Source organism: Xenopus laevis, chromosome 4S (genome assembly GCF_017654675.1).
Source record: "Xenopus laevis strain J_2021 chromosome 4S, Xenopus_laevis_v10.1, whole genome shotgun sequence".
Lineage (NCBI taxonomy): Eukaryota > Metazoa > Chordata > Amphibia > Anura > Pipidae > Xenopus > Xenopus laevis.
In genome coordinates, this window is record NC_054378.1 from 95,609,526 (window position 1) to 95,631,994 (window position 22,469).

Here is a 22,469-nt window from a genome sequence, read left to right on the forward strand (position 1 = left end):
AAACAGCAGCCTGCCAGAAAGCATTTCTCACTTAAAGTACAGGCACAAGTCACATGACTGGGGGCAGCTGGGAAATTGACAAAATGTCTAGCCTCATGTCAGATTTTAAAATTGAATATAAAAAAATCTCTTTGCTCTTTTGAGAAATGGATTTCAGTGCAGAATTCTGCTGGAGTAGCACTATTAACTCATGCGTTTTGAAAAAAACATGTTTTCCAATGACAGGATCCCTTTAAGTATCAAAAGGTGTTGATGAACAGGGATGAGTTTAATATATAATATCACTGTTGATGGATTACTTTTCAGGGACAGTGGTCATGTAAGCAATCACTAAAAAAAAAAAATGAAACTGCAACTTGCATCCAATTTACCCAAGCAGATATGGGGGCTCATTTATAGTGGATATTTAAAAAGCCTAACACGTTTGGTGTATTTAATGTACATATATAATTGCGTCTTTGTATTAGCGCTGTGATTGACCTTAAGAGCTTTTAAAATATGTCATATTTTCAAATTGTGAATATATGTGTGCACAAGGGCATTTCTTTGTATTCCAAATACACCAAACTGTTGGTGGGGGAGAAGAAATACATTGAACATTTTGTAGAAACTGTACTTTTATAAACACAAAATTACAATCAACGCTATATGCACACACAACGACTACGCACAGCAGCCATGTTCACTCAATTACCCATCTCATGTGTGAGCCATTTGTACACAATCAGCAGCTTACCTTGATTCATAAAAAAAGAAAAAATGGAAACAGCAGCACAATATTTAAGCAAAACAACCATATGTGAATAAATATGCACGGTTCTATGTTTATTAATGACCCCTAGTAGTGATAGGCGAATCGGACCCCTTTTGCTTTTCCCAAAAAATCATGCAACGGTTAAAATTTGCAGAAATGCATTGAAGTCTGAAGGAGACAAAACAGAAAGGAGCTTGTAGAAATAAAAGAGAATGTTGCCACAATTTCTAGACAGGATACCTTACAAAAAGACAAAAAAACACATTCAGCTAACACACGGATCCCATTTATTTCCACCTTCGATACAAATTCTGCTAAGTGTAAAAAAATCATCTTATTACAAGTGAATCCTAAATTTGGACAAATATTTAACCTTCCCCCTGTATTTTCGTATCGATGGGGAAAAAATATTGGGGATCTTATTAGAACACGTACCACTAAAAGAGGTGATTTACATTTAACTACCAAAGGTACTTTTCCCTGCAGGCAATGTGGTCATTGTAATGGGATTATTGCTGGTGACGCGGTGATGCACCCATCATTGGGTACTAAACACCAGGTTAACTGCTTTTCCACATGTGACAGCCAGAATGTCATATATTGTATAAAATGCCTGTGTGGTAAGTACTATGTAGGACAAACCACTAGACCGATAAAATTCGCCTAAATGAGCACAAATCGGTTATACAAAATTTTAAAGCGGATAGTAATAGCGAAGTCAAGGAGAAGGGCAAGACAAAAAAAGAGACACTTCTGGCTAAACATTTTTTCTCCCATGGTTATCAAGTGTCACAAGTCAGATGGCAGATATTGGAAAAGGTCACCGCAAGGCAAGGGCAGGATATCAAAAAGGCTGCTTCTCCAAAGAGAATGTTTTTGGATTTGGCTTCTTCAAACTCGTGATTAGGGATGTCGCGGACTGTTCGCCGGCGAACTTGTTCGCGCGAACATCGGCTGTTCGCGTCCGCCGCAAGTTCGCGAACGTCGCGCGACGTTCGCCAATAGGCGTTCGCGTCAAAATCGTTCGACCATTCCACCATTCGATCGCTAAAATCGAACGATTTTCGTTCGATTCGAACGAAAATCGTTCGATCGAACGATTAAAATCCTTCGATCGAACGATTAAAATTCTTCGATCGTTCGAATCGAACGATTTTCGGATGTTCAAAGTTCGCGAACTGTTCGCAATTTTTGCCGGCGTTCGCGAACACATTATCGGCGGTTCGCTACATCCCTACTCGTGATCCGAAGGGACTTAATGAGGATTTTAACATGTCATGCTTTTTGTAAAAAAACTTTGTTCAGTTTAGTTAATTTTTAAATTATCTTTTTTTCTTTTACAGATAATCACTACAAATGGCAGCGTAAATTGCAAGCAGGGTCAGCTTCTCTTTGTTATCCCTGTATAGGGTAAGATCTAATTTAGAATAATACCCTGCAAGTGTTAATTTAACCATTTATGGCTGCATTGAGATACAGTAAATATTAATAGAATTATCTTTTCTGACTACTCACTGTATTTTTGTTCCTTCTATTGAGTACACTTCTGTGGTTATTAGTTTTTCTATTGTATACATTGTTATGGTATATTATGTATTGTATACTATTTATTGGATTATTTTAACTATCTACGAGAAAGTTTTTTTAGATGTGTTTCTAACTTATACTGATTGGACAATCAATTATGACACACTAATTGAATAATGCATTGCTCTATTTATTTGCACTTTGTATGTGGATCACGTATGCTTGACAAAGGGGTTTTACTCCCCGAAACGTTGCATCGCACTCCGCTTTGAAATAAATTTTGAAGATTTCTTACAGTCATGTGTGCCGTTGGAATTCCTTTGCTGTACTCATGCTGTAAGAGCCCATGGCCCTGGATGAACTAATTGGCCCTGCACCAGCACTGAACCTGCTCTAGTCTCCATGGAGCATAGATTGCCAATTGCATCAGATGCCAATTGCATCAGATGCCAATTGCATCAGTTGTGAGCAATGCTCACAACTTCCTTCTCTTTTTTACTTCTGTGTTATCAGAGCTACCGTAGATTGGGAAAGATATAAAGATAAAACCTGTAACAGCGCATCCTTTGCTAATGCTCCTGGGTCCGGCCCACTCAAGAAAAACAGCTTGCATTTTGGGTTCTTTTTAAGTGGCCATCAGGTAGATTTCTGTGGTGTCCCAACGGCTACAATTTGTCTGAAAATCTAAAGGTTGCAATTCCCATTTGTGCTTCTCCAGCCTTTGCCTGTTCAAAAAAAATTGCCTGTTGGTTTTCCTTTCCCGGGATGTATACAGATGATAAGTCTGCCACCATCTCTCCAGCCCAGATAAAAAAAGCTGTTCCACAGCTTCTAGCAAAGATAGACTTCACATACCCCCCCTGCTTCTCGCATACACCACCACAGATGTATTGTCGAAGGAGATTTTTACTCTTTTGCCCTGAAGCGGAGATTGGAAGACACAACATGCTTGCACCATGGTCCTGATCTCCAGAACATTCAAAAGTATCTTCAAGGACAGATAGGGCCATTCACCCTGCGTTGACTGACCCTTGAACTATACGCCCTATCTAACTTGGCCGTCAGTACTTTCCATCCCCCAAGAAAGAGACTGACACCCTTTCTCAGGGTCTGTCGAGATATCCACCACTGAAGAGACTGGACTAACTTCTGTGACACAAACATTGTCTGATTTCTGTCAAATTCATCCCACTGCTGAAGAAAGCATTGTTGTGATACCCTGATCTTCCACTGGGCCTATGGAACAAGGCCAATTGCCGAGGACATCATCCCCAACATCTTCATCATCAGACTTACAGGCATCTCTTTCTCCATTAACAACTCTCTGATAGCCTGCCGAATTGACTTCTGTCAACTTCTGATCTGACAAGGACAGTGTCTTTTCACTGTGTACAGGACTGCACCCAAATACACAATCTTCTGTGCTGGCTTAAACTGGCTCTTCTGCCAGTCAAAACACCATCTGTGAAACTAAATCACTTTATCCCGATGGAGTACCACTTGGTCCTGGATGACAACATCATAATCAGATCATCTAAATAATGAAAAATGTGAATTATTTTCCATCTCAATTGGACTGCTAAAGCTACCATGACTTTGGAGAAAATGCTCAGAGCTGTCAGAAGACCAAATGGGAGCCCCAAAATTGCCAGTGATGACCTCCTACAGCAAACCTCAAGTATTTCTGATCCTGAGAAGCTATCAGGTTGTGGTGATATGCATCCCTGATATTCAAGGTGCACATCAAATCGCCTGGAGAAATTGCACCCCTGATTGCCTCCAGCAACTCCATGCAAAAACACTGGAGCCTCAAGAATCTGTTTACCTCCTTCAGGTTTAATACTGGACACCAAGCACCTGACACTTTCCGAATCAGAAAAATTTGGAATATACCCTTTTGCCAATCTCTTGCAGAAATCTACCAGGAACCCATGCATGCTGAAAAAAATTGCTCATCACTAGTAGTGGGGGATTTCTCTGAAATTCCAGTGAGTAGCTTTGGCTGATATGTTAAACCCACCGGGGGTTCTTCCCAGGAGTAGTGATGGGCAAATCTGGCCCATCTTGCTTCACCGAAAATTCATGTAACGGCAAAAAATTCACCATTCATTGAAGTCTTTGAGAGACAATTTTGTTTTGATATGTGACAATTTTGACACAAAAAAATTTTCACCTATTGGAGTTTATAGTTTTTCATGATGAAACATGGAAAAAAAAATTTTGTTCATCACTACCAAGGAGTCTTGAAAAAGAAGAAGCCTTCCTCCCTCTGCAGACCCCTGGGGACCACCACCTTCAGAACTGCTGACAGGTTGCTCCAAAAATATACATTTTTGACTGAGGAAAAACAGGACTGGACACCCTTCCAACCTGAAGACTTGGACCCCTCTGCACTATTTTGACAAATTTCTGCACTATTTTGAAAAAACACAAACTGCTTGACCTAGCCTTGGAAGGAGCCTTCCCGTTAGAGAATTGTTTCATGGGATACCTACACCTATTCTTCTGGGAAGAGCTGAACTCTTGCCCCCTGAAGCCTTCAAGATAGATTCTTCCAGCTTTTTGCCAAAGAGAGACAATCCCTGAAAAGGCACAGCACATAGAGCTAGTTTAAAAGCCACATCAGCCTCTCATGACCTGAGCCATAGGGCTCTCCTTGCTGAGACCAAGAGAGCTAGGGACCTAGAGGCCAAGTGAGCCAAATCCACCTTAGCATTCAGCAGAAAGGATGCCCCAATTTTCAACTCTCTTGTGGACCTTCAAAAACTTCCTCTCTATCATGGTTATCCCTGAGAGCTGTGTTGATGCTGGACAACCAACCCTCAATCATTTTAGAGTCTCTCCTGCATTCAAAAAGGCTTTAAGATCCAATACCAGCCTTTTATCCATAGGGTCTCACAGGGAAGCTTGATCGTCTATAGAAAACACTGTGTTCTTAGATAAGTTTAACATTGGAGCATCCACAACAGGAACTGGACAAACTATTTTTAGATCTTCCTCTTGGAATGGATACAGCTTACTAAACCTCTGTAGAGTGGGGGGTCCCATTCTGCCTTTACTACCTCCAATACCTCTTCATGGAATGGAAACACATGGCAATTCTTCTTAAAGTAGATTAAGTATCTCCCTCCTTCCTATTCTCCAGTCCCAGAGAATAGGAAGGATGTAACTGCTGCTCAAAAAAAAAATCAAATGAGGATGTCATCCTCAGTAGTGAAGGCAAAAAAACACCATGAATTAAACCAGTTTTAGCTGGAGTATTTTTGGATTCAGATTTTTGCGCTGCTTTGGGGCACAATAAATCTATAAAAAACACTTTTTTTTACTTAAAAATTAATTCCCCTTTCAAACTTGACTAGAAAATTAAGTTTTAATAAACAGGCCACTATATGTTTTTACAGTAGATAATCATAAATTCACGAATGTAAAATGTAGACAAAAATGTGATCATAGCACATCAACCTTAGTTTTAGATGCTAGGAAGAAATTTTAGACATAGTTAGGGAAATTTGCAATTGATGTATGGTGATCGTTTATGAGTCTGAAATTTGCCATTTTTTCTATGTCTATATAACAAAGATTGCACACATTTACAGATTTTTTTAAATTTACAGGATTTTTTGGTAGCATAATTCAGATTAGGGATGTAGCGAACTGCCGATTTGGTGTTCGCGAACGCCGTTCGCGAACACCGGCAAAAAATGAGAACGTTCGCGAACAGTTCGCGAACTTCGAACACCGCTAAAATCGTTCGATTCGAACGATCGAAGGATTTTAATCGTTCGATCGAAGGATTTTCATTCGAATCGAACGATCGAATGCTTCGATCGAATGCTTACAATCGTTCGAACGAATGGAAATCGTTCGATTTTTAGCGGTCGAAGGAATTCGAATGGTCGAATGGTCGAACGATCGAACGCGAACTCAAAATGCGAACGTTCGCGAACATTCGGCGGACGCGAACGGTCGAAGTTCGCGCGAACTAGTTCGCGGGTGAACAGTTCGCTACATCCCTAATTCAGATACATATCAGCTACATTTGACTTTGTATAAATGTTATAATTATATATTCAACTTGTTTAGCTTTTGGCTTGAATAGATAAAACTTACAAATTATTTTATATAATTTTAAAGCTTAATCTAAAGCTTTATCTGAACAAAAAGGTCAGAAAAGGTCAACATAAATTTAGACTGATTCAGAAAAGGTACTGATCAGCAGGAAGTAATGCAAGCTGCAATCTTTTCTTTTATTCCAAAGTCAAATGTCCATCATCTGAGCCCAGCAAGCACAGTGGTCCTTTCATCTTATAATTAATCATCATTAAAATCAAAGTACGGTAAGAAAAATTAAAAACATGTTCGCAGTAATTGATATTAGTTCTTTGTTCAACATTTTTTAGCAATGCTCTAGTTTAAGCCTTGGTGCAAAGATGTAGCTGCAGATTGTCAGAAAGGATTTTATTGTGCTGATTGTATAAGACAAATTTCCTTGAGAGAGAGTGTGAGTGAGTGAGTGAGTGTGTGTGCGTACATATACACACACAGATATTTATTGTAAATTTCTTTATAACGGAGGTTTGATCTACACTAAAGAAGTTTGATCGATTTATCAACACTTTTCTAAGGGACATATTTATCAAGAATTTGTGAGTTGTGTGAGGGTTTTTCTACCTCGAATAAAATAGAATTTTGAATTTTTGGGTATTTATGAAAAAATCCAAATGTCAAAAACGAGGAAAAAAAACTGGAATTATTGTGTTCATGTCCCGAAAAAACTTGAAAAACTTGAACTTAAATTGGTCAAGGTTTACAGATAAAAACCAAATCAAATCAACCAAAGAACTTGAGCTGTGCCTAGGACAACTCCCATTGACTTCTACATGAACTCGCCAGAAAAATCACACTCAGAGAGAAACAATCTGGAAAATTATTTTCTATGCAGAAAAAATAATTTCTCCATGGAAAATAAGCAAATCTACTTGCAATGAACATTAAGAAAACCGCCTCCAAGGGCTCTATAGTGATTAGGAGTTACAGTGACAATGTGGTCAGTGTTGCAAGAGGTTGCAGAAAAACTTATAAATAGAACATTAAGCACCATAAGAGACTACTTGAATTGCAAAATAAAACTCAACATTGTACAGCTAATAAAGTAATTTCCAGATAGTTGAAAAAAAAAAAAAAATATTGTAACTAAGGTTTGCACAACATATTATATAGTTAAGGAGTTTAAGATATCAGTGACCAAACTTTGCCATTATTTTCTCCATCAAAATTTCTTTGTTATCACTAGGTAAATAAAGCTCTGATAATAATATTCACTGACATTTTAAACTGATTTTTGATGGAAAAATATTTTCTTAAAACCAGAAAATCTACTGATATCTGTTAAAAAAATAAAAACTATAATTAAAAAATATTGTTTTTCATATCATCACTGTAAGTAAAAAGTATTTTAATTTATTTTATACATCTAAAGTAAATACTATTCCCCATATTTACATCAATGCCATTTGAAGGCAACATTTTGCCTGTGCTGGAATATTATAAGGGAGTCTTTATTTGATCAGTCACAATAATTTTAGGATATACTTATTTTAGAATAAACAACTCAATCAATAGTTTACGGATTGTGACTGAGACACTTGGGCTGAAATGGAAAGATATCAGAAATTAGGGATGTAGCGAACGGCGGAAAAAATGTTCGCGAACATATTCGCGAACTTGCGTCAAAAATGCGAACGGTTCGCGAACGTCGCGAACCCCATAGACTTCAATTGGAAGGCGAATTTTAAAAGCTAGAAAAGACATTTCTGGCCAGAAAAATGATTTTAAAGTTGTTTAAAGGGTGCAACGACCTGGACAGTGGCATGCCAGAGGGGGATCAAGGGCAAAAATGTATCTGAAAAATACATTGTTGACACAGCGCTGCGTTTTGTGCTGTAAAGGGCAGAAATCACACTACGTCACTCAGGTGATGTTTCTGGACACGGAATGTGAAAAAGCTCACACAGCGAGGTGGCACTTGGTTAAAGACTGGGCAAACAATGCCTGCAAGGGCAACGTATACAGTAGTGGATACGGAATATATTATTGCTGCTGTATCACTCAGGTGATGTTTACGGACACAGAATTATTATTGTTATTTAGACAGAATGTGAAAAAGCTCACACAGCTAGGTGGCACTTACATACCTCCCAACTGTCCCTCTTTTGACCACTCAACCCCCTGTCCCTCTTTTGTACTGGAAAGTCCCTCTTTTCTCTGAACTGAACAGCTAACTTAATTAGCTTTTGGCAAAGAGCTCAGAACAGCTAACAGGTGCAAATAAGATACTTTGTAACAATTTTGACTCTGGTTGGTGCTGGTAGTGGTGAACTACTAGGAGGAGCAGCACACCAGTCCCACTCCCCAACACAGCTAGACTAATAGCACTGGGCTCTTATAGTAGCAAAGTAAAAAAACAAAAAAGAAAATAAAAGCAGTCCTTACAAGGACTATTGGGTTACAGGCAGCAGTCAGCAGATGAGAGATCAGCAGCAGGACAGCTGCCCACAGCAGCTACATACAGAGCACTGCAGTAGAAGGTAGATTACTAGCCAGCAAAGCTACCTAACCTAAAATGTCCCTCAAAATCCCTGCAGAGTTCTGTCCCTACAATACAGAGCAGTATCAAGTAGATTACTAGCCAGCAAAGTTACTATCAACTGTTCCTCAAATCACTAACCAGTTCTCTCCCTACACTAGCTCTTCCAAGCACACACAGGCAGAATGAAAAAACGCTGCAGGGCTTCAGTTTATATATGGAAGGAGAGTGGTCCAGGGGGTGTAGGGGTGGTCCAGGAGGGAGAGCTTCCTGATTGGCTGCCATGTATCTGCTGGTCTGGGGTGAGAGGTCAAAAATAAGCGCCAGCTAAGGCGAACCCAAATTGGCGAACGTCGCGCGACGTTCGCGAACATTCGGCGGACGCGAACAGTCGATGTTCGCGCGAATTAGTTCGCAGGCGAACAGTCCGCGACATCCCTATCAGAAATCTGGCTTGTGTGCATTCAACTTCAACTTCAATTTTTTTTTTTTTTTTTAAGAACTGGAATTTTCTTTTTCCACAATGGCAGAGATTGATAAAAGAGTTGTGTGTGTATATACAGTACAGTGGTTTCCAGGCATTAGCTATACTAACATGGATATTATTTTGAGTAAACAATAATAATCACTAACAGATGAAAGTCGTGTAATGTATTCAAAAGTTTAGGCAAGTTTATCTTAAGTTAACGTTAAAAATAGATTGAGAACTGTTCACTCAAAGGAATATAAAAATACCATAAAGGGAATGGAAGATTTTAGCAATGATGAAAAGCAATAAAATATAGTTTATGCCAATTAATATGCATTTTATACATGGGCATCCCTGGCGATTAAAGTATTAAAGCTCTAGCCAGTGGGTTCATAACATAAAGGTCAGTCAAATGTGGAATACTCTGCAAGGGGTGCTGTGATGGCACATACATTATAATATTTTATTAATATAATATTTTATTAATATGGAATCAGATGGCACATGTTAAGGGAAATGAAGAGATTCAAACACTAGCATAGTTAGAGATGAACAAACGTTGAAATCAAAGGGAGTTCACAACACTGACCAGCAAAACTAAGACGAAATAGAAGCAAAAGTCCTACGTAATTAATGCCATATTAAAGTAGCTCACAATGGGAGAAGACAATGTTAAAAACATAAACCAGTCTAATCACTTTTTTTTTTCTTGCTTTATTCGCTGTTTACAGTAAACTGTTAAATTGCATTTACAAATTTCTTTAAGTAGCATAATTTTTCATTAATGTAATTCAAATCTTTTTTAGTGAATGTCAAATATTTCAGTTCAAAGGCTTCTAACATAATAATAATTAGGGATGGGAAAATCTAACCTGTTTCGCTGAGAATTTGCAAACAGTTAAAAATTCACCAAATGTATTGAAGTCAATGGGGTGTTAATCATTTTTAAATCATCTGAATTTATTAAAACCACACAACATTTGTTTTAACTATACATCAGCCTTTTGCCACCACCAGCAGTCAAAATGCCCCATGTACAATTTGCCTTAAAGTATTAATGACTGTACAATTATACACAGACTGGGATTTTATATTGCATATTTCCTTGGCAGCAATAGGATGGTTAAATTATCCTTCCAAGCCAAGGGCAAATAGTTCCAAGGCTATTATACATTATGTAAAGGATTTTGTCATATGGGCAGTAATTTAGTCAAAGATACCATTAATAAAGCTTCCTACAAATGGATGCTTAGCCCATAGTGTTAGTGCACATGTGGGGGCCCATTTACTTAGCTCGAGTGAAGGAATAGAATAAAACATACTTCAAATTTCAAATGATTTTTTTGGCTACTTCGACCTTCGAATCGAACTAAAAATCGTTTGACTATTCGATAGTCGAAGTACTGTCTCTTTGACCCCCTACTTCGCCACCTAAAACCTACCGAGGTGCAATGTTAGCCTATGGTGAAGGTCCCCATAGCCTTTTTAATGTTTTTTAGGTCGAAGAAAAATCATTCGATCGATGGATTAAAATCCTTCGAATCGAACGATTTGAAGGATTTAATCGTTCGATCAAACTATTTGCGCTAAATCCTTCAACATTCAAAGTCGAAGGATTTAACTTCGATGGTCGAATATCAAGGGTTAATTAACTCTCAATATTCAACCCTATGTAAATCTGCCCCGTATAGTGCTAATTGAAAAGGTCAGAAAAAACAAAAGTTTTTGTATGATACTGTATATACTTAAACATTTATATATATAATGCACGGTTATCCTGCACTAAGGGAAATTGTATACTTGTATAAAAAGTGGCTGTGTAGCAGACAAGTTGTGTAAGGCAAAAGGGCACGTTTGCATACCTGTACCAGGTAAAATATAAACTGTGTAAAATACATTGATATAATTCATACACAGTAAGACAATGGTTGAAATATCATTCATGGAACTATAGAGCGAAAATTGTTCTTATATAAAAGTACCTACCTAAAGTAGGTAAAGTACCTTTTCACTCTGTAGTTCCATATTTGTTACTGAGAGAAACAGTTGCTTGATCAACAGCTAAACACCTTAAATCTAAAAAAATATATATTATTTTCAGGATATATCAGGAAAGAGCTGTGCCACCCTTCAGTATGTGATATCAGTATTTGTACAGCCAAGACCATACTGTATATTACTAACCATGTAAAGTAAGCATGGAAACTTTGTGACTAAGAAAAAATAAGTAAACTACACAAATGTCATGGAACCACTAGAGATGTGTGAATCAATTGTTTGTCCATGTGTGTGAGAGCTTATTTCAACACACATTTTTAAGTCACACCACAGTAAAATCATGAGCCAATAGTCTTGCACAGCGCAAACCATTGACCTGAACTTGATAATACCAGAAAAAAAAAAACCTGCCTCTAAATTCATTCAATTTATTTCCGTAACTAATCGTAATGAGTAATTCTGAGTTATGTACAATATATAGATTCAAATGGGTCTCCATTCTAACAACATGCATATACTATATTTTGTATTGTTTAGTAAGTGGTTCCTATTTTTTCAAGTACACTTCCAAAGGTAACATTTTCCATTCTTTTTAAAGTAAAAGGTTTCTGAACACAATTATCATTGTTCTTGCTGAAATGAAACTGTCCCTTTAGGTCAATTACTTATTAAAGGTGCCGTTTACCAAACAAGATAACAGAAATAAAATTGTGAAAGATGCCTGAAAGGCCTCAAGCTCATCATACTGTCAAGACCTTTGTCTCTTTTAGGTGTCATACATTGACTTAGGTAATACTTTTGATTAAGGCTTTCTAAAAGTAATTGTTTGTCCCTGATTTTCAGTCTTACTCAGGCTATAGCATTCTTTATTCACAGCAAACTTTTTGTAAGCTCTACAAATGTGTTGCTATACCTAGAAAATCTATTGCATTAACATAAATAAGTTGTAATTTGAAAAAATGTACTTTTAAGCATTTTGGCTTTTATGCTACCTTCAAAAGAAATTGTCAACATTTCTTATTTGTTTGTGTTCTCTTAAAGGAGTAGGAAAGCTACGGAGGCATTTTATTGCCAATAGATTAGCTGCAACAGTGCAAGCTAGAATGCTATATTTATTCTGTAGAATGTTTTACCATACCTGAGTAAAAAGCTCTAGAAACTCTCTGTTTGTTTAGGATAGGAGCTGCAGTATTAACATGGTGTGACATCACTTCCTGCCTGAGTCTCTCCCTGCTCTGGGCTCAGATTACAGTAGAGAAGGGAGGGGGTGGGGGAAGAGGAGCAAACTGAGCATGCTCTTGCCCAGGGCAATGAGGTTTAAGCTGAAGGCAGGAAGTCTGATACAGAAGCCCATGTGTACACAATAGAAGGAAAGAAATGCTGTGTTTCTTTTGACAGGGGACTATATTTAGATGGACCTTTCTGATAAGGCTTACTTAGTTTTAACCTTTCCTTCTCCTTTAAAGGGATTTTGTCAGGATTTTTATGGTGTAGTTGTTATTACTAAATTACATTGGGGGTTATTTATCTCAATATTTTCTGCTACAAACTCAGATCAAATCCGCTCGGGTTTTTAACACTTATTATTATAAAAATTTTCCTGAAAATTTGCTTTGCGGTGAAAAAAATAATCATATTTTCATGATTTTTTCATCCGATTTTTTTGTAATTTTCACCCGAAAGCTCCGAATACTTCGGGGTATTGCACGAAACCCAGCGCAAAAAATCATTGGGACTTCTCCCATTGACTTATATGCAACCTTGACAGGTCTGAGATTCCGGATTTTCAGATTCTGACTTTTCCATCCTCGGGGTTTAATAAATTCCGAAAAATTTGTGATTTTTAAAAAATCAGATTTGCATTTGGAGTTTAGTAAATAACCCCCATAATGTACATTTCAAGTTATTTATTCTGCATTTAAAATGTTATTCGAAGTGTATTTGTTAGTTGTATTACTGGTGTGTTCAGGGGCTGCTAGGGCAAGGGGGAGTATCACTTACATTTCAGCAGTAAAGAGTGACTGAAGTTTATCATAGCACAAGTCACATGGCTGGAGGCACCTGGAAAATTAGGAACATGAAAACACAACTTTGGAAAGAGACATAACCACCAGATATCCATTAATTCTCCATAATTAATGAGTAACCGCAAATAAAAGCCATTATTTATTCCCCACTCTGCCAACATGTCTAAAATACCTAACCCATAAAAATAGACCGTGCCATTCTAAGGGGGGGGGGGGCTCAAATTGACAACTAAGTGGTAATTGCAACAATAAACATATCAATTAATATGAGATTCATAGATAGGTGCATCAGTATTAAATATGTATGGACTTGCATCCCAAAGATGAGATGAAATGAGGCAGACATCTGCCATAGTTATTCACATTGCACCAATTCCTGTGATACCTCTGGGTGCAATAACTGATATATAGTATGTTTCCTGATGAACTTTTATTTCTTTTGCCAGTTTGTGAACCAAATAGTTGCTACTGTTACCTACATGTCTCTCATTAAAATAAAATTGTCCCTAGATATCACAAACACATTTTGGACATTTTGAAATTTAATAATTGGGTAGAGGTGGAGTTACTAGTCTCTTTGAACTTCTCATCTGCATTCAATTATTTATACTTGTGCTAGGAATAATGAATTAAAAAGAACAGTTATGAAAATTTGACAAGAGGGATTTTTTTTAACATTTCAAAAACTGATTTGAGCTTCACATTAGCATGACCGTAATGACCTTAAGAAACTCACAGCAGAATATCAGCAGAGCAAGAAACTGTTGTAATGATAAAGTTATGATATAACAGTATTCACTAGTTTACAACAAATACAATTCAAACAAAAATTCAAAAATAAATAGAACAGAGTACTGTGCATTCAATAACACCACATTGTATAATCTTAATGAACCCAAATAATCCTTTTCCCTGCTAGTAATAAGGCCATGAGACAATCCTACAACAAATATGTATTTTTGTTAAAAAAATAATTCCCTTACCATAAAAACCATGAACAGGAGGATACAAGGAGGCGCCCCTCCCCACTATTAAAAATGTGCAACCTCTATAAGTAACCTTTAGTGTAACAATGCATGCACAGGGAGTGCATCCAGGAATTCAAATGCTTCTAAAAACACTGTCACTTCTGTCTAATGGTCAGTATGGCTCCTGTGGTGAAGCTTATTTAGTAACTTTATAATTTATCTCAGATTTGCTCATATCATACTTCCATTATGAAGTAAATTAGAAAGAGTCCAAATATGATGCACTCAAAGTCATAGTCCTTTCTCATACCACACTAGTAGTGTAGTAAAGTGATGGGCAATTTTGTCCCATTTCGCTTTGCCGCAAAATTCATGAATTTCCCACAAACTTTGCAAAGCAGACGAAAAATTTGTGAAACTTGTATTTTGACGCCGGCGACATTTGATGCACATTTAAGTCAGGAATTGCCAAATTTTCATTTCAATTTCTCGAATTTATTCACCATCAGTGAAACGTGGAAATTCGCCTGCCAAATAAATTCCCCCATCACTAGTGTAGTACTGTGAGGGAGGGTAGCCACCACAAGCTTTATAATCTACTTACATGGGTTGATCAAATACACTACAAAGCTTAAAAGGTTCCATCTCAGTACCAGGACTGTCCTGCTATTGTCTGCAGATTTAAATGCCTCCAATTGTGAAGAACTACTGCATTTTTAATACTCTGTCACCAAGAAATAAAGCTCACAACACATTGCCTTATTTCTACCAGGGGAAAGGATTATTTGGTTTCATAAAAGTTATACAATTTGGTTTATTATTGATTGGGAAAGCATTGTTTCCTTGTAGCCAGGGTATTATTCTCACTTTCTGCAGTGTGTTTACATGTTACATTCTTTAACAACCAAGCTAAAACCATTAGTGTTCATAAAACTTTGCAGAAGCCATGTGTTTTATTTAACATTATTTTGAAGTCCAAGGGCACTGTTACACAGCCACCATGAAATAAAGCTAGAAATACAGGGGTTCATAGATACAACATCAAACTCCACACAAACATCAAAGCGAAACATTTTATTCATAGATATATCACATCAACACAGTGGCTGCTTCCAAATAGACACATTCAGGACTCATTCAATGTGGGCAGCTGTCCTCCCCTGCATGTTCAGTTTGTTGCATTACTGGCTGCTAGTACAAGCTGTGTAAGTGCACTATAGAGTATAGCACAGACAGACATTGTGCAGGTGGAACATATCTATTCCCATGCTGTTTGCAGCTATATGGTTGTTTGATTAATTGATTCACTGTTGCTTTTCTATTTACACTGTGCAAATATCTTAGAAATGTACCCTACCAGCTCAATATAACTCCATGGAATTTCCTACTTATTGAAAAAATGTGGCCTCATTTTTCTGACCCCATCACAGACTGCTAAACTAACTTTTTTTCTATAATTCTCACTGCTGGAAATATAAAAAACACAAGCAGAACCTGGTAGAAAGGTAAAAAATAATCCATTCTCTGTGCTCCAGAGAGGAAGAAATGTCTGGAAAAAAAGTCAAAACTGCTATTCGACGTCATGGTCCAGTAAAGTTTCCAAGGTTGAAACCAAGGGAAACAGAAATCAAAGCATAAATTCAGGAATTTGAATCAGTCTGTGTCAACCAACTTAATGACCAGGCATAGCGTATGGGAGAAGGCTGGATATGATAACCTAAAGATAGATTTAACAAAATAGCAGCAGGATGTCAGTGGCAGAGGATAGAAAGGAAAAGATTGCCATGAAATTAGCAAAACTAAAGGGCTCATTAACTAAGTGCAAGTGCAGTTGTGGCAATACTTGCACTTGCATGTTTTGGTGCACCTATTGATGCAGGGACCCTGGTTCCCACAGTGGCCATCTTCAATAGACAGATCATATTTGTGCTGAATCTCAATTTGTGCTGAAGAAAAAGCAAACTTTTATTGCAAGCAAATGTTGACACACCATGGCCTTAGCGTGGTGGCACATAGGGAAATTAGTCATCAAGCAATAAATATTAGCTACGGCGGGTGACTTATCTCCCCAAATACCTTCCCACCAGCAAGAATGTGAATCACTGTTGGATGGCATAAACATCACTTCGGTTTTCTAAAGTCGCCTTACAAGGAAACTTCAGGTGATTTTGGAAAAAGAAGCAACGTGCATGCCATCCCACCGGAGATACCCCTTTATTGCTGGTGGGAAGACATTTCAGGGAGCCTGTTCGAAACAGGCTGCTGACTGGAAAAAGCAACTAAAAGCAAACAAATCAACTGAAAAGGATAAGTATTTGTTATTAACTGCTATTTTATATTATGGTTTTATATTTAACTACGGTTTCATTTTTTTCTGTCTTGGGTGCTAAATAGCAAAGTTTGGTGTGCTAGTGTGCTTACAACAAGTTTGTCACAACCTGCTTTACTTTGCAGTTAGTTTTCCCTCAGTTTGAGGGGGTGGGGTTTGATTAGTTGCACCTGAACAGACTGTATAAATAAAAACCCTGGGACTCCAGTGGAGCTTGCACTAGTGTTTAGCTGCTCTTAAGTGTTTGCCCTTTAAGTGGGGGATCTGTAAGTGGAGTTACAAACACAGGCGTTTCAAACTAGGTCAAAAGTTTGTTTGTTCCAAACCCAACATTTTTTTTCCTGTAACTGGGATAATGAGTGCTAGTAAGATTGAAGGTCTGACTCAGTGCACAGTCTGCCATATGTATGCAGATTTGGAACAACAGATCCAAAATGCTTACCTCTGTTGTGGTTGTCAGCAAATTGACACTTTGGAGGCTCGAGTTATAGATTGCAACACTGCGGTCGATTGACAATCTTGAAAGGAGTCTCTTGCTCACTGAGCAGGACCTAGCGGGGTCAGACAGTTTGGGGGGGGGGGGGACAGAACAGCAGCAGGATGTTGAGGCAGCTAGCTTGGTGACAGCTAGAAAATCGAAGGTGGGCAAAAGGAAAATGGAGGCTGATCCGGATCTTATACATCACAACAAATTTGCCAGATTGTGTGAAGATGATGGGAGTATGAACTCTGGATTGGCAATTCTAGATGGGGCTGATCTCTCTAACAGCTGGGAGACCAGTTTCTCTAGTAGTGGTGGGGAGAGAGCAGAGTCAGGCCTAAGCAGATTTTGGTTGTAGGGAACTCAATTATTAGGAAAGTGGATAGGGTAATTGGTCATCCGGATCGCTACAACTGAACAGTTTGCTGTCTACCTGGTGCCAGGGTTCAGCATGTGGTTGATCTGATAGACAAATTATTGGGTGGGGCTGGGCATGAACCAACCGTCTTAGTGCATATCGGTACTGATGACAAAATGAATGGTAGATGGAAGACCTTAGAGAGTAATTTCAGGGATCTAGGCTCTAACATCAAGGGAAGTTAATTTTTTTCTGAAATTTTGCCTGTGCAAGTTTAAGAAAACAGCGGGAGTTTAGGGAGCTAAATGCGTGGCTCAAGTCTTGGTGTAGGAAGGAAGGGTTTGGCCGTGGGATTAGTAAGGGATCATGGGGAGAAGTGAGAGGGGCATACTGTTTACCAGCTAAGGAGGTCCCTTTGTTACAAGGAAAACAGAATAATGCTAACATATAATTCTCCACTTAGTAATGCAAATTTCAAAAGTAAAAGTAATAACCTCCGCTGTATGCTGGCAAATGCACGGAGTTTGTCAGGTAAAATGGGAGACCTAGAATTAATTACATGCTCTAAAAATTATGATATAATTGGTATCACTGAGACCTGGTGGGATGAAACATATGACTGGATTGTGAATTTAAATGGTTACACCCTTTTTAGGGGGGACAGAGGGATTAAAAAGGGTGGAGGAGTGTGTTTATATGGGGAAATGCTTTTCAATGGGTTAAACACAGAAGTCTTTAAAATTCTGCTTATTAAATATACCTGTCAGTATATTCCACTTGTAAGCAAGAAACATTGCAAAGCAAAACCTTTTTGGTTCAATAGAAATGTTGGTGTTGAGGTGGGTAACAAAAGACGTGCTTTTAAGGCTTTCAAGTTAGCTGAGACAGCCAAATAATTTATAAGGTACAAAGAAGACAATAAATCATGCAAAGAAGCTATAAGGCAAGCTAAAATTGATATGGAAAAGGATATTGCAGCAAGTAGTAAAAAAAATCCAAAATTATTTTTTAAATATGTTAATAGTAAAAAAATGAAGCAGGAAGGGGTGGGACCTTTAGTATCAGAGGGGGGTCAGCTGGTTAATGAAAACAAAATAAAAGCGCAGATTCTGAACTCATATTTTGCGTCTGTCTACACAAATGAGGAACCAGTTAATGAAGGTTTCCTTCTATATATAGTAATACAACTAATGATGCATGGTTCACACATGAGGAAATTCAAAAGAGACTAGAACATGTTAAGATTAACAAAGGTCCAGGGCCAGATGGTATTCATCCCAGGGTACTTAGCGAGCTTAGCTCTGTGATTGCCAAACCTCTTTAATTAATTTTTCACTAAATTGTGCAGAACTATAGGTTCCATGCAGGATGCTGCCACTTTGCAGAGTGATCTGTCCAAGTTGGGAAACTGGGCAGCAAACTGGAAAATGAGGGGGCAAAAATAATATAAATGCAAGTTATACACTAAATGGCAGTGTGTTGGGTGTTTCCTTAAATGAGAAGGATCTAGGGTTTTTTGTAGATAAGTTGTCTAATTCTGGGCAATGTCATTCTGTGGCTATTAAAGCAAATAAAGTTCTGTATTGCATAAAAAAGGGCATTAACTCAAGGGATGAAAACATAATTATGCATGGGACCTTTTTACCCATAAAGCGGATCACCGTACTAGAGGCCACCCCTTCAGACTAGAGGAAAAGAACTTTCATTTGAAGCAACGTAGGGGGTTCTTCACAGACAGGACAGTGAGGTTGTGGAATGCACTGCCGGGTGATGTTGTGATGGCTGATTCAGTTAATGCTTTCAAGAGTGGCTTGGATGACTTTTTGGACAGACAGAATATCGAAGGCTATTGTGATACTTAACTCTATAGTAAGTATAGGTATATATAATTTGTGTGAAAATAGGGAGGGTGTGTGTATGGATGCTGGGTTTTCATTTGGAGGTGTTGAACTCCAAATTTTTTTTCAACCCAATTTAACTATGTAACTATTAGTTGCCAGCAGTAGTGAATATGTATCGCTTGGTGATTAATCTGCCACGTGCCACCAACCTTAAGGGTTTTGTGCTCACAGGCACTTAGGGGCAGATTTAACAAGGGTCAAAGTGAAAATTTGAATTAAAAAAATTCAAATTTCAAGCTATTTTTTGTGTACTTTGACTAGGGAAGAGTCCAAATTCGATTTGAATTAAAAAATAATAATCATCATGTACGGTCTCTTTAAAAATTCAACTTCGACCATTCGCCATCTAAACCCTGCCGAATTGCTGTTTTAGCCTATGGGGGACCGGATAGAACCAATTTGGAGTCAATTGGTTGGACTTTGAAAAGAAAAAAACTTACATTAGAATTTCGAAGTTTTGTTTTTTTTATTCTAAATTCGACTCTTGATAAATCCCCTTAATCATAGGTAGCCTATGATTTCCTTTATTTTGACTATTGTGGGATGTGCTTTTGCTGCCTAATGATACTTCTTCCTAATGTACTCCCTCCCCAAACTGTCTAGGACAGAGCACCTTTAATAGAGGTTACTCAGACTTTTATCCAACCCGTGTACAAATGTGCACATAACCGTGATTGATTTCTCAATATTTTCAGGTATTTATTGTAAACCATTAAAAAAATCATTAAAGATCTTCTGTTAAGTATCCAACTTAAAGGAATTGTTCAGTATAAAAATAAAAACTGTGTAAATAGACAGGCTGTGCAAAATAAAAAATATTTCTTATATAGTTAGTTAGCCAAAAATGTAATGTATAAAGGCTGGAGTGATTTGATGTCGAACATATCAGTCAGAACTCTACTTCCTGCTTTTCAGCTGTCTGGTTACCCTGGCTACCAGGCAGTAACCAATCAGAGACTTGAGGGGGGCCACATGGGTCATATCTGTTGCTTTTGAATCTGAGCTGAATGCTGAGGATCAATTGCAAACTCACTGAACAGAAATGTACCTTGTGGCCCCCCTTCAAGTCACTGACTAACTCATAGAGTTATAGAGCTGAAAAGCAGGAAGTTGGATTCTGGCTGTTTTATTAGCCATCTGTTCACTCCAGCCTTTATACAGTACATTTTTGGCTAACTAACTATATTAGAAACATTTTTTTATTTTGCATAGTCTATTTACACAGTTTTTATTTTCACACTGAACTGTTCCTTTAAGGGTCACAGGCTCAATGTGGCCCCTACAGCACACAACTTCACTGACTGCCTTAGATTATACAGTATCAACCTTATATTGCAATCGGTCCCCCAATGTGTAGTCTATAGAATAATTAGCCCACTTTATGAAACAGTACTGGTCTAGTATAAATACATAAAACAGTTATTGAAATAAGCAAAAATATTTGATAATGTTTCCTATGGGGAATTGCTCATAACAGCGGTTAGGGCTCAGGTTAAACATACCTCCCAACATTTTGGAAATTAAAAGAGGGACAAAAAATTGTGCCGTGCCCATTTTTGTGGCCACACCCCCTAATTACCATGTTCATTTTACAAATTGTAAATAAGTAACACACACATACAAACACACATACAGATACACACACACACACAGTGAAACACATACATACAGTGACACACACACACATACAATGACACACACACAGTGACGTTTAATAGTGTGTGCCATCAACAAACAGTGGGTAGTTAAAGGAAGCTTAAAATGATAGTATTCATCTATCGTGGTTGTGTTCTTCAGACCTTCTTCTAGCAAATACCTGTTCATGTTCCAATTACAATAAATGTAACTTAGTAGTGTGAAAACAATCGAGTCATTTCTAAGTACAATACGCCATAATGGGGACAGGTGAACTGGAATAGATGTACAGCAGAATAGTTCAATCAATTTCACTGGTCCCTTATCCCAATAACATGGTCTCAAAGTGTCACTAAACTACAACTCCCACCCCCAAAGAACCCCATTCTTAGAAGGTATCTCCCCATTCCGGAACCCTTCCCATTGCCCATTCCCACCTGAGATCTCTCCTTGTGATCCCTTTGCCGGGACTTCAGAGCTTTTCTAAATGCCGCAGACATGTTGCTGATATTTCTGCTTCGCTAAACACGCGACTTTGTGATCTCGCACTGACCCACATGACCAGAAGGGAAATGGAAGTGTCGCCTCTCTAACAGGAAGTGAGTTGAAAGCATAGGAATTAGCCGCTACCGGATCAATAGGGCACCCCAAACTGATCCCAAGGAAGCTCCCAAATGTCCCTGTTAATGTCATTATGCCTATCCCCCCAGAACCAAGCCCGGCCGAGAGCTTATCCAGGCGGCCGCTCTCACTTGAAGCGCAGTGTGGGACATCAAGGCCACATTCCGGGACAGGGGGACAAAAGCGGGACTGTCCCGCCTAAAACGGGACAGTTGGGAGGTTTGGGTAAAACAGTTCTTACAGTGGAGACAGGAGGCTTAGGTTTGCAACAAAATGGACAGGCTCCTGCCTGTGGTTTATTGTTCAAACCAAACAAACTTAAATAGTCACAAGTTCTGTGGTATAACATTAAACAATAAGTGAAAACCTCACCAGTTTGCAGTTTTATAGAACGCAGAAACAACTCCTTACTGTTATCACAAGGCAGTCCCTCTTTGGAGTTCCCGTAGCATACACAGTTTGTTTAAAATAAATCACGGTATGTTTTCAGAGCATCTCTCTTCAGTTCAACCCCACACTGCACAGCCAGGCTCCCTTAAACAGCCTCACCTGCGGACTAATTGGACAGCGTACTGGTTTTGCCTTGCTCCAGGGTCCTAACCTGTCTTACCCTGGAGATTTAAAGGAGCCAATACCTCAGGCTGGGTGCTATATACCTTCCATCATATACAGCCAGCCTACTGGGACAGCGCTCTTTGTCACAGTACCTAGAAGTAAAAATCCCATTTATTAAAAATATGAAAACTATAAAACTCACATAATAAAAATACAAAAAAAAACCCCCCACAGAATAAACTTATTTTTAGTGCAAAATT

The 22,469-nt window shown here is 38.2% G+C and overlaps 1 protein-coding gene across 2 annotated transcripts in view; it reads right to left on the reverse strand.

Annotated features, from left to right (window-relative positions):
• Positions 1-22,194, reverse strand: part of LOC108715732 (BMP/retinoic acid-inducible neural-specific protein 3) — a 562,767-nt gene extending 540,573 nt beyond the window's left edge. Inside the window, exon 1 of one of the 2 annotated variants that reach the window (XM_018261156.2) lies at positions 22,066-22,194. The gene's annotated coding sequence lies outside the window, so the exon portion shown is untranslated. Of the gene's footprint in view, positions 1-22,026 lie in introns of both variants that reach the window. The other variant, XM_018261155.2, reaches the window with a different exon arrangement.
• Positions 22,195-22,469: the final 275 nt, after the last annotated feature.